The following is a 12,580-nucleotide window of genomic DNA, read 5'->3' as shown; positions in this document are numbered from 1 at the left end:
CTTGGCTCCATAAGAAGCCGCTAGTTAGGATGTGTCCCCGATAAGTACTGTCTGGTACTGTCTGGCAATTCCGCAGCCTCGCCCGAAGTGAGGGAGCCATCTTGTCCCTCTGTCTCCGAGTTTATATCGTCTCCATCTGTGTTTGTGCGTCTGTATTATCGTCTGGCGGGTTTTTTTTTTTTTTTTTTTTTGTCACTGCCTGCCAGGGTCCTGGTTTCCATCCTCTGTTTCCCTGTCCTTGCCCCAGGCCCTGGGTGTGCTCAGAAAGGCTGCGCAGTATTGGGACAGAATGACCTTCCGGCCCTGAGTCCCTGGTGAGTTGTTATTCCAAAGATAGTGTTTGGCTAGTCTCCATCTCTGCTGAGTGCAGGACTCATGAGTGCTATGAGGTCAGACTGCAGCAAGGGGGATTTGAGTAAAACCCAGGAAAGACCTTCCCAACTACAAGTGATGTGACACCGGGAAATCAGTAACCTTAGGAGGCCCTAGAGAGTTCTCAAAACAGAAGGGGTAATGTTTGAACCAAAAAAGAGGTGATGGTTCCCAAACCAAAGAATCAAGGAATGGGAAGGAGAATTGAGGAGGCCTGGCAATGTTTTATGACTTACTGGAATGTCTTTATAAAAATGGTGTTGTGAGTCTACCCCACCAACCCATTCCTCCAGGTGTTTCCACTGCCTGTTCTGCACTACAGCCTCTTTTACCAGGATACAAGAATCATTGTGTGCATATATGTACAGACTGAAGGCCTGTCTTTCTTCTTCTTTCTTCTTCTTTCTTCTTTCTTCTTCTTTTTTTTTTTTTTTTTTGGTATCATTTACCTCACACTTTGGGGATGGTAGAGGGTGGTAGAAAGGAGCAGATTACCTGATTCAGCAAGGCTGTCTGTGAACCACATTCTGATTGTGCAGTGTTTATTTGTCAAATACCTCACAGCAATCCTGGTCCCTAGCATGGAACGTGTGCTATGGCAAAACAGCCATTGCATTCTCTAACCAATTTGAACATGTCTCTGAAAATCCTTTTTGTAGCAGAGAAAGGGAAATGAGTACTGGTAGAACATTAGTTGGTGGGGATGCTTCACTCCATATGACATGAGATAATGACCCCCACCCCCATTTGCAGCTCTGAATCTGGAAAACAGCATGAAGAGATGTGCAGGCCTCCTTGTCTGCAATTGGAAAAGAGTACTATGTGGAGGCAGAGAGTCAGAATGGATTGTGGGAATAGGTAGGGGACAGTTTCCATAGCAACTCTAGAGCTAAGGCTTTTAACTGGCATAGGGTCTCAGAGTAAGGTTCAGTAGCAGTTAACCAGAAGCTCTGCTTTCCTCAAGTCTAACACAGGATAGACAATAGATCTGAATGGTACAGGAAAGGATTGCAACTGATTGGACGGTATCGGGGCAGAAATTCAGGTCTGGAATCTCAGATCCTGCTAGAGTTGGGTTTTATTAATTATAGCTGTAAATATAGACTATGATAAACTAAAATCACCTATGTGTGCTGGATGAGTACTCAGCAGGACCTTTGTCAAAGGCAGACAATGTCAGAAAGGTTAGCTACAGGTTTCTCTTTCCCAGTCACTGGGTGATGATTCCATCATATTATCAGAAAATAGTTTTAAGTGTCAGATTGCACATACTGTTTATTCAGAGTGCTCTGAAAAGAAAATTGTATTCACATCTGTGCTCTAGAATTTTACAACTAAAGGCAGAAAATACAGATGCATATATGTACAAAATATGGAAAGCTGTATAAAAAATTAAGAAAATACATATATAAATTACAAAGCATATTTTTACATAATAAGGGTTTTTTAAATTTTTTTTAGTTGTTGATAGATCTTTAATTAATTAATTAATTAATTTATATGTGATGCTGAGAATTGAAACCAGTGCCTCACACATGCCAGGCAAGTGCACTACCACAAAGCCCCAGCCCCAGTTCCTACATAATAGGTTTTTATAAAGTAGGTTTTCACCTATTACCTGTAAACATTTAGGAAGCGTACTGTGGCAGAAGCCTAGTAGTAAAAGGATGTCATTCAAAGACCCATCCAGGGGGATTGTTAGGGATCTGCCAATATGCATGAATGTGAGGTATGTTCACGAGGGTGTACAAGGTGACTATGGAGTCTATTATAGTGTTTCATTTAACTGTCAGTCCCTGTATTGACCACATAAGAGCTTTTGGGAACTCCCTCATTCTGTAACTTCTTCCACGGTCTTACCAAGCAAGATTGGCAGATATAGTGGTACAACTAATGTTTTCAAACTGTTTGTGCTGAAGGACCTTTAAATTGTGTAATGGGTCTCTTAAGGGTGTATTACTGAAAAAGGTAGTTAGAAGAGGAAGGCAGTAGTATAAGCTCTTGCCTTGGGTGCTCACTGGAATGGGTACAACACAAAAGATAGAATAAAATCTCAAATACTATGAAAGGTGTTATAGCTTTGGCTGTGTTTGAACCAATTAGGGAGTTCTCAGCTCCAGGCCTCTCTTTGTTCATAATATATGGTGGTGAATTATCCAATAAGTAAACTAAATAAGCACATTTACACAGTGGGAGAGCCATCTCTATAATTTTTTCTGAAAATAACTTCATATTTTGTATTAAAAATAAAATATTGAAATTGCCAAATGAGAAAAATCAGACTTTTGTGGCAATTAATCACATTCATCTTGAGGTATGTGTATGCATGGGAAAGGGAAAACATCATAATCTTTTTTTAAAAAAAATTTTTCAGTTGTTGATGGACCTTTATTTTATTTACTTTTATATGTGCTGAGAATCCAAACCAGTGTCTCACACATGCTAGGCAAGCACTCTACCACTGTGCTATAATCCCAGCCTGAAAACATCATAATCTTCGTAGTGTTTAAAATCTTCATAAGATTTCAAAGAGCTTTGGTAATTCATAAAGAAAAGATGCTGGTTTCTCTTCTAGCCTGATGAATGTCATTAGTTTTTCTGGGGATTTGAGCTCATTTGGCAGAATTCCAGCATACTCTGCTAGATGGTATGGTCCTATCAACCAAAATATCCAAAGGGAGCTGCACACAGCTCAGATTCCCACCCTGTACTCAGTTCTGCTTATGATGCGTTCTTCATACAGAGAGAAGCGTGTTGGATTACAAGATTGCTGTGTCAGAGGCTTATCCTTGACTTTTTGGGAAAATACTATGATTATAATGCATACCAGCAGTCATAAGGTCACCTTTTAGCATGAACAGCTCATTCATCTATAAAGGACAGATGTAAAACAGCCTCTAAAAAGACTCTGAGTACAATAATCTCTAGAAAGATTGAAATGGATGAGAAATGCTGCAATTATTACTATGTGTGCTCCACAGAGGAGGCCCATAATAAATATTTATTGAGTAATTTTCTTAATTATTATTTATTCACACTAAGTAAATGGATAGGACAAAGGCATTGAATTTACCTTCCATCTACAGAGCATTGTGAAGGAAAATGAAGAAATTTCATTTTTATCCTGTTGCCCCATGTTCTTTTATAAAGAAAGTGATCCTCAATGTGAATAAGAAACCTTTATGGATACTGTCTTCCTTTGTTACTTCCATTATTGTGGGGGACTCTCAAACCTAAGTGTATGGCATTACTCAATTTTGAGATCATGACTGTGTGAATCAAATTTTGCATTATCAAGGGAATACTCTCTGTGTGTTTCATTTGCTGGCATACAGTGAGTACTCAAACAATTTTGAATAAATTATGGACATTGTGCTAAACATATTTAAGAGGTTGTTCCATTTATTTCCCAAAAAAACCCCTATAAGGTAGGGTACTATCATTATAATTGTATAGGTTGGAAGAATAAAGCAACTTTATTAGAGAAGGTAAGCAACTTGCCTAAGTTCATGTAGTTGGCAAGGAAGTCAGTTTAACAGAAGAAGCTGTGTTTAGTTAGGTCATATTCCTAATTATCTATGGAATGAAATGAAACCTTAGTTTACACATAAAGTAAAGCATAAAGGTAAATGTAACTAAATACCTAGACGGGAATTAATCATTCAAGAAAAAAGGGATAGCCTAAACAGAAAGTACAGAATGAGGGAAAGATAAATGGTTTAGTTTGACTGAATGAAAGGGGTAATGCAGAATATATGCAGGAGGAAAGGTTGGAAAGGGAAGTTAAGGTGTATTATGAAGGATCTTCAAGAAAGAACTGAAGAGAAAGAAGAGGAAAAATATTTGTGATTTTGTGGTATTGTAAAGTCCTCAAGGTAGTAGTATGCTTTGCATATTCAAAAAATACAAGGGACCTAATGTGACTCCAGCAGAAAAGTGAGAGAAAGAAGAATAGGAGATAATAGGAGCCAGATCACATGTTAGCCAGGAGCAGTGCTTCACACTTGTAATCCCAGTGATTTAGGAGGCTGAGGCAGGATAATCATAAATTTCAGGCCCCCCGGACAACTTTTTTTTTTTTTTGGATGTTGATGGACCTTTATTTTATTCATTTATTTATATGCGGTGCTGAAAATTGAATCCAGTGTCTCACACATGCTAGGCATGCACTCTACCACTAAGCCACGACCCCAGCCCTCAGCCTGGACAACTTATCAAGACCCTGTTGATCCTTAGCACCACATAAAGATAAATAAATAAAATAAAGGTATTGTGTTTAGCTACAACTAAAAAATAAATACTATTTTTTTTTGTAAATAAAAAGAAAAGACCCTGTCTCAAAGGGAATTATAATGCACCAATAAAACTATCAAAAAGGGCTGGGGTTTTAGGTCAGTGTAGAGAGTGCCCTGGATACTGTCCTCATTACCAACCAAACCAAACAACACACACACAAAACTCCTATGAAGATTTGATTTTTTTTTTTTTGGCCATGCTAAGATTTGGGTCTAGGGGCTCACAAATGCCACACAAGTGCTCTACCACTGAGCTACATCCCTGGCCCCATCACTTGATTATACTCTCCATAGGCAGACATCAGTGGTACATGTTTATGGTTGCCACAAGTACACACTGCATGAATAAGTTTATATCAAATTCTAGAATGGGCAAATTAATCTACAGTGACAGGAAACAAATAAGTGGTTGCCTTGGGCTGGTTATTGATTTCAAAGGGTACAAAGGAATATTTTGGGGTAATGAAAATGTTCTGTATTTGATTGGGGTGGCAGCATCAGACAAGGCACACACACTATACATTTGTCAAACTCAATCAAACTCTATATTTAAAATGGACGCATTTTGAGTGCTCAGCAGTAGAGTGCTCGCCTAGCACATGTGAGGAGGCCCTGGGTTCAATCCTCAGCACGACATAAAAATAAATAAAGATATTTTAAAAAGACTTGTTGATGAACATATGTAATTGCTTTATCATAAAACAAATAACCTAAATATCCAGCAACAGAACTGATAAAAAACAAATGGTAGTGTATGTACACAATAGAATACAACTGAGCAATAAAAAAGAGTGAACTACTGATATATGGCAACAACATGCAAAATGTTATATAGAGCTGGGTGCAGTGACTCACTGCTGTGATATCAGCTACTTGGAAAGGTGAGGCAGGATGATTCCAAGTACCAAGCCAGCCTGGGAAATTTATGGAGTCCCTGTCTCAAAATTAAAAAAAAAAAAAAAAAAAAAAAGGTTAGGAATGTAGCTCAGTGGTAAAGTATCCCAAGTTCCATCCTCAGAAAGAAAAAAAAAAATTGTGGTAAAGAAACTGGCTGCCAAAAACTACACACTGTTACAATTCCATTTATATAGAGAATTTGTAGAGAATGGGGATGTAGCTCAGTGGTGGAGTGCTTGCCTAGCATTTGTGAGGCCCTAGGTTTAATTTCTAGCATTATAAAAATTAAAATAACAATAAAATACAGTAACTTCTCTTTTTAAAATTTTTCTTAAGTTGTTGATAGACCTTTATTTATTCATACGCAGTGCTGAGAATCTGCTGAGAATTGAACCCAGTGCCTCACACATGCTAGGCAAGTGCACTACCACTCAGCCCCAGCCCCAGCCCCAGTGCCAGTAATTTCCCCCCTTTTTTTCCCTCCAGTACTGGGGATCAAACTCAGGGTCTTGTGCATGATAGACAAACTCTTTACCTCTGAGCTACATCCCCAGCCCTTAACTGTTCTGTGTGTGTGTGTGTGTGTGTGTGTGTGTGTGTGTGGTACTAGAGACTGAACCCAGGGGTGCTCTACCACTGATCTACATCTGTAGCCCTTTGCTAGTTTTTATTTTGAGATAGGATCTTGCAAAGACTGGCTTTGAACTTGCAATCCTCCTGACTCAGCCTCCTGGGTTTTGCCCAGCTTAACTGTATCCCTCCACTTCATTCCTTCCTTTCCCTTTCTTTCTTTCCCTTTCTCCCCCCCCTCCCATACACACACACACACACACACACACACACACACACGCACTTTCTTTCTCTCTTCCTTTTTCTTTCTTTCGCGGTACTGGGTGAACCCAGGACCTTATTCATGCTAGGCAAGTGCCCTACTACTGAGCTATATCCCCAGCCTAACTCTAATTTTTAAAATATTTTTTACTTGTAGATGGACACAATACCTTTATTTATCTTTATGTGGTGCTGAGGATTGAGCTCAGGGCCCCACACATGCTAGGCAAGCATTCTACCACTGAGCCAAAACCCCAGCCACTAATTTTTAATGAAAATATGCTCTAAGGAAAAAATCAACTACAAAGAAATGTTAAACTGCTTTCATTGGTTATCTCATTTTATACACACACACACACAACACACACACACACACACACACACACACACACACACACACACCCTGGAGCTAATATACATGTAGTAAACCAAAGCAAAAAAAAAATTACATTAATGTTATCAGGAACCAAGACATTGATCATAAGAGAAAAAGCTACAAATATAAAATCAAAGAAGCAGAGTAAAATTCCTGAAATCCCAAAATTTAATTGGAGAAACTAAACAATGACCAATCTAGTAGCAATCAGTGAGCATTCTAACCATCCAGATTGGGATCCCTAAATACCACTTTCTACTAAAATGAACTGACATGCTTTAGAGAAACATCTGATTCTAGATATGGGGCAGAAATTATCCTAATTAAACATCTATCTTTTTTATACCAGAAAGCAAAGAAGCCATCAAAGACTACTAGAATCACATCAAAAGGACTCTGGAGCTAACCTGAAGGGATGCCCCCAAAGATGGGACAATATACATTTCAAAATGAATAACTGCAGTAACTGTAATAACAATGAACAATAACATATCATATTTGAATCAAAGCATATCAAATATGTTAAAAATTCATGGGTGCATTATTATCCTAAAAAAATCATTGGTTGTCTTTGGAGTATGCTACATTACCTGTCATATTTTTGAAAACTAGTAAATAAAGGGAAAAAATCAATCATTTATCACAACTTTCCTTAGGTAATCAAGTACTTGATGAGGAGAAAATTCTTTTTTATAGAAATCCAGCTAATAAGTGAAACTATATGTGAAAATTAGAATATCAACATTTCGTTGCCCCTCCCATGAAAATGTGGCAACATTTGAACCTACTAATCAATTTTAACAAAACGGAAATACATTCAATCAAATGTTAATAATGTGCCTCCTGTTAGGTTGAAATAGAAGGCATAGCTGGGCATGGTGGCTCATGCCTGTGATTTCAGGGGCTCAGGAGGCTACGGCAGGAGGATTGAACCTCCTGCCTCAGCAATTTGGTGAAGCCCTAAGCAACTTAGTGAGATACTGTCTCAAAAATAAAAAAGAGCTGGGGATGTGTTTCAGTGGTAAAGCAGCCCTGGTTTCAATCCCTGGTACAAAAAAAAAAAGTGTAAGATACCACTTATGATGTATTCTTTTTTTTTTTTCATATTGTAGAGTGGATATATTTTATCATATAAGTATGCTTTTATTTTGTTCTTTTTAGTTATACATGACAGTAGAATGTATTTTGACACATCATCCATACATGGAATATAACTACCCATTCTTGCAGTTGTACATGATGTGGAGTTACACTGGTTGTGTATTCATATATGAACATAGGAAAATTATGTCTTATTCATTCTACTGTCTTTTATGATGTATTCTTGCCAAAAAAAGGAAGATGAATCTAAACAAGATTTTATATCCAACTCCCTACAATTTTAATAATTCTCCACTTAGGTATTAGATTGACTTTGAGGTATCAGTCTAATACCTAAGTGGAGAATTATTATATATAGTGTTATTATGTATAATATGTGTTTGGGATTTGTATATATTTATAATTTTATTTATTTATATATATGTAAGTTCGGATTTTGGAGAGGTGTTGTCTGAAGATAGAAAGTTGGGAGACATTGACACATTGATGGTATTTACAATGAGCTGGATGAGATCAAGATAGGAACAAGAGTAAACGAGACAAAGTGGCACATGTCCGTAAATCCATTGATTCCAGAGGCTGATGCAGGAGGATTGCAAGTTCCAGATCAGCCTGATCAGCTTAGGGAGACCCTGTCTCAAAATAAAAAATAAAAAGGGGTGGGGATATAGCTCAGTGGTAGAATCCCCTGAGTACCATCCTCAGTACTGGGGTTAGGGGGAGCTGGAGTAAACAGAATTTAAAGTATTATTAGTATTCAGTAAATATATTCATGATTATCATATGATTAAAATTCTTTCTTTTGACTTTTTAACATTTCTGCAGCATTTTTATTGTATCCTATATCATAATTTGCATATATGTCTTTTTTTTTTTTTAGAATTTTAATATTTATTTATTTATTAGTTTTCGGCAGACACAACGTCTTTGTTTGTATGTGGTGCTGAGGATCGAACCCGGGCCACACGCATGCCAGGCGAGCGCGCTACCGCTTGAGCCACATCCCCAGCCCTGTATATATATATATATATATATATATATATGTCTTATCTCCTCAATAGAAGTTTCTTGAAGGTAGCAATTGAATCTTGTTTATGCATTGCTCCCTCTCCACTACTACCATGGAGTCAAAATGGTGACTTGCATGTAAGTGAATTGAAATTAATAAACAAACTTGAGTTCATAGATAAATTTTTGGTCAGGGTTATGGGTTTTCTGACCTTCTCAGGCATAAAATTCATGAGATTCTATGTGATAAGCTCATATGTGAGCAGGGCAGAGGTGCATTACTGTTTTTGCAACGAGCTCTGAATTTGTTAGCACATTAGCTCTGTACTACCCATATCAGCTGTTTAGACCCCGCCTGGTTGAGATGACTCTGAGTAGAATGAAGGGGACAACAGTAAGGTGGGGAGTAGGACCCAAGGCTAGACACTATATGCACATGACTTTATGTAAACACACATTTACCTCAGAAGAGTAGTTCACTGTGTTCTCTGAGGAATGTCTCTTATTATTTAGATTTCTCAGTCCCAGAATCTAAAAATTCACTTTTTCCCATTGGGACTTAAGAGTTGCTGGGTTTTTTTTTTTGTTTGTTTGTTTGTTTGTTTTTTAATCTACAAGAAAAACTTTTTCACCTTCTACTGTCCTGGCTGTAATTCCTGACAGTTTCCAAAAGCTCTAAGAATATTCCTTCTCTTATCATCTTATTACTGTTGAGTGCAGATACTAAGCCTACCCAGCTCCAATCTTGGATAATTTGGTACTACTTTTTCTTTTTTATTTTTACACAACCTCAGTATAAGTACCAACATCAGAAAAATAACATTGGCTCAGTACTATTTACATAATCTACAGATTTTATTCAAATATCACCTGTATTCCCATTAGAGTTATTTATACAAGAAAATAACCAAATTCTTGTCTAGAATTAAATTTTGGATCACATGTTGCATTTAATAATCTTGTCTGTGTAGTCTTCCCAAGTCTGGAAAAGTTCCTCAGTCTTTCTTCACCATTCTTTCCCTGCCACCCTCACTGCCCCCCCCCCCTTTTTTTTCTGAGATGAGATCTCATTGTTTCCCAGGCTGGCCTTGAACTCCTGGGTCCAAGAGATTTTCCTGCCTTAGGCTCTCAAATAACTGGGACTATAGTCTTACATTACAGTGCTTGACTTTCTTTGCCATTCTTGATATCTCTCTCTTTTTGAAGAATATGGATATTAATTTGTAGAGCATGCATCAATTTGGATATGTCCTAATGATCAGATTCAGATTATGTGTTTTGGGCAGGAATACAATTAAGAATACAATTAAAGTGATGTTGTAGCCTTCTTGGTGTATCTAAGTGACACCTGATAGTATTTTGTCACCTTATTGGTGATATTATTTGGAATCACTTGGTCAAGTTTGTGAATACCAGGTTTCCTCACTGCAAATTTATGATTTGTTAAAATAATTTAGTACATCTTAGGGAAATAGTTTGAGACCATGTGTATATCCTCTTTTGCATCACATTATGAGTTTTAGCATCAATAATATTTATTTTGAATCATCTTTGTTGTGAAATATAATGCACAAACTGAAAAAATGTATAAATTTATGAGGTATAAATAATACACCTATATAATGATCCTGGTAATAAGAATAGAACATTTCTAAGCATATCCCTTGACTCATAATGAATTACAACCCCTTTTCCATTCTAAAATTAATCATTAGTACTTTTATAAAAATTTATAAGAAAAAAATTATGATTCAGATATTCATTTTTCAATACTAAAGTTTAGTGTTGTTTTACTAAAAATTTTTCCTTCTTGTAGTAAAGTCTGCATAACAAAATCTCTACTATTATAATCAATTTTGGTTTTTGTGATGCTAGGGATCAAATCCAGCTTTGTGCATGCTAGGCAAGTCTCCTAGTATCAAGCTATATTCCCAGCTCCTCATTATAACTTTCTTTTGTTTGTTGTTTTTGTGGTACTAGGGGTTGAGCCCAGGGGTGCTCTACAGAGTTACAGTCACAATCATTTTTATTTTTTATTTGAGACAGGGTCTTTCTAAGTTGTCTAGGCTGGCCTCAAACTTGCCATCCTCTTGCCTCTGCCTCCTGAGTTCTTGGATTATAGGTGTGTACCACCACACCCAGTCATTATAACCAGTCTTAAGTGTTCAGTTCAGTAGGATTAAATACACTCACATTGTGAAAAGCTATCACCACCATCCATCTCTAGCTTCCTAAATTGAAGGCCCAAACTGAAACTTGTCAAACAGTTAACTCCTCATTTCCCACTTCTCCTAGCCCCTGGCAACCACCATTCTACTTTGTGTGCCTACTCTATACATCTCATAAATGGATTCTAATAATATTTATTGTTTTGGTGTTTGGCTTATTTTACTTAATATTGTGTTTTCAAGATATATCTGTGTTGTAGCATGCTAGTACTACTCCTTTTTTTTTAAGGTGGGGGGTAACCAGGGATTGAACCCAGGGTTGCTTAACCACTGAACTACATCCCTAAAATTTATTTAGAGACGGGGTCTCTCTGAGTTGGTTAGGGCTCTGCTGAGTTGGTGAGGCTGGCTTTGAACCTGTGATCCTCCTGCCTCAGACTCCCAAGCTGCTGAGATTATAGGTGTGCACCTGGGCACCCCACTGAATGTTGGTACTACTCCTCATTCTGATCCTGTAATCTTGGCTTTAGGGATTGGAAAGCTGAAATAAAGGAGGAGAACCAGGAACTTTTAAGTCATTGGTAGATAATTTTAAGGAAAAGGGAATCAGCAAAGGCATTGGATGCTACACAGGTAAAATGATAAGGTAATATGACAAGTTTCAGAATCAGTCATTAAGAAACCTTTAAAGTAACTATTTTGTACCTGGAAAGTGTGCTAAGCACTACATTTAGGACTAGTGAAGCCAGATTGCAAATGGTTCAGGAGTTACCAGTATGGAGAAAGTGAAATTTACAGGGAAATGAAAGAAGAAAGCCTGAGAGCTTGATAGAAAAATAGAGTGGTGGGGCAATTTTACTGGGATTTGGGGATTTGAATACTTCTATAAGAAAAGAAACCGGAAAAGGGACAAGAGGTTGGGGGACATGGCAGTCCATCAATATTCAAATAGGTGAAGGTTCTGTCAACCCCCCCCCAAACCTTTCTGTTTCCAGATAAGTGGCTCCTGGTAGGGTTGAGCTCTTTGGTCTACATATTTGAAAAGGTGGGAGGAAGGACACTGCAGATAACACTACAATAAAAATTGTGCTTGGTATCATGTGTCTAACTAAGAGGATACATAGCTCACTGGCCAGAAAATGAAGACATCTAAAGGAGTTGCTGGGGGCTGGGGTTGTGGCTCAGTGGCAGAGTGCTTGCCTTGCACATGGTTTCCATCCTCAGCACTACATAATAATAAATAAATAAAACACAGATATTTAAAACAACAACAACAACATAGAAATTATGTTAAAAGGAGGGGGGTGTTGCTGTGTGCTGCTTTGCCACATTGCCTTCAGAATCTCATCTATGCTTGGGACATTTCAGATTGGGGCTCTGGGAAGGTTCAGAAAGTGGTTAAAATGAACAGGAGTGATAAAATGTGATACAGACACACAATGGAATATTATTTAGCCTTAAAAAGGAAGGAAATTCTGACACAGACTACAATTTGGATGACTTTGGAGATAGTGAAATAAGCCAGAAACAAA

The 12,580-nt window shown here is 37.6% G+C and overlaps 1 protein-coding gene across 3 annotated transcripts in view; it reads left to right on the top strand.

Moving 5' to 3' along the window:
* The first annotated feature begins 259 nt into the window (after positions 1-259).
* The window catches only part of Tp53bp1 (tumor protein p53 binding protein 1), a 93,746-nt gene continuing 81,425 nt past the window's right edge, over positions 260-12,580 (top strand). For all 3 annotated transcript variants that reach the window (XM_026391253.2, XM_026391245.2, XM_026391236.2), the window contains exon 1: positions 260-314. The gene's annotated coding sequence lies outside the window, so the exon portion shown is untranslated. The remainder of the gene's footprint in view (positions 315-12,580) is intronic.

Source organism: Urocitellus parryii, chromosome 6 (assembly GCF_045843805.1).
Source record: "Urocitellus parryii isolate mUroPar1 chromosome 6, mUroPar1.hap1, whole genome shotgun sequence".
Lineage (NCBI taxonomy): Eukaryota > Metazoa > Chordata > Mammalia > Rodentia > Sciuridae > Urocitellus > Urocitellus parryii.
The sequence above is the reverse complement of the archived record's forward strand: the minus strand, read 5'-3'. Positions and strand labels throughout refer to the sequence as shown.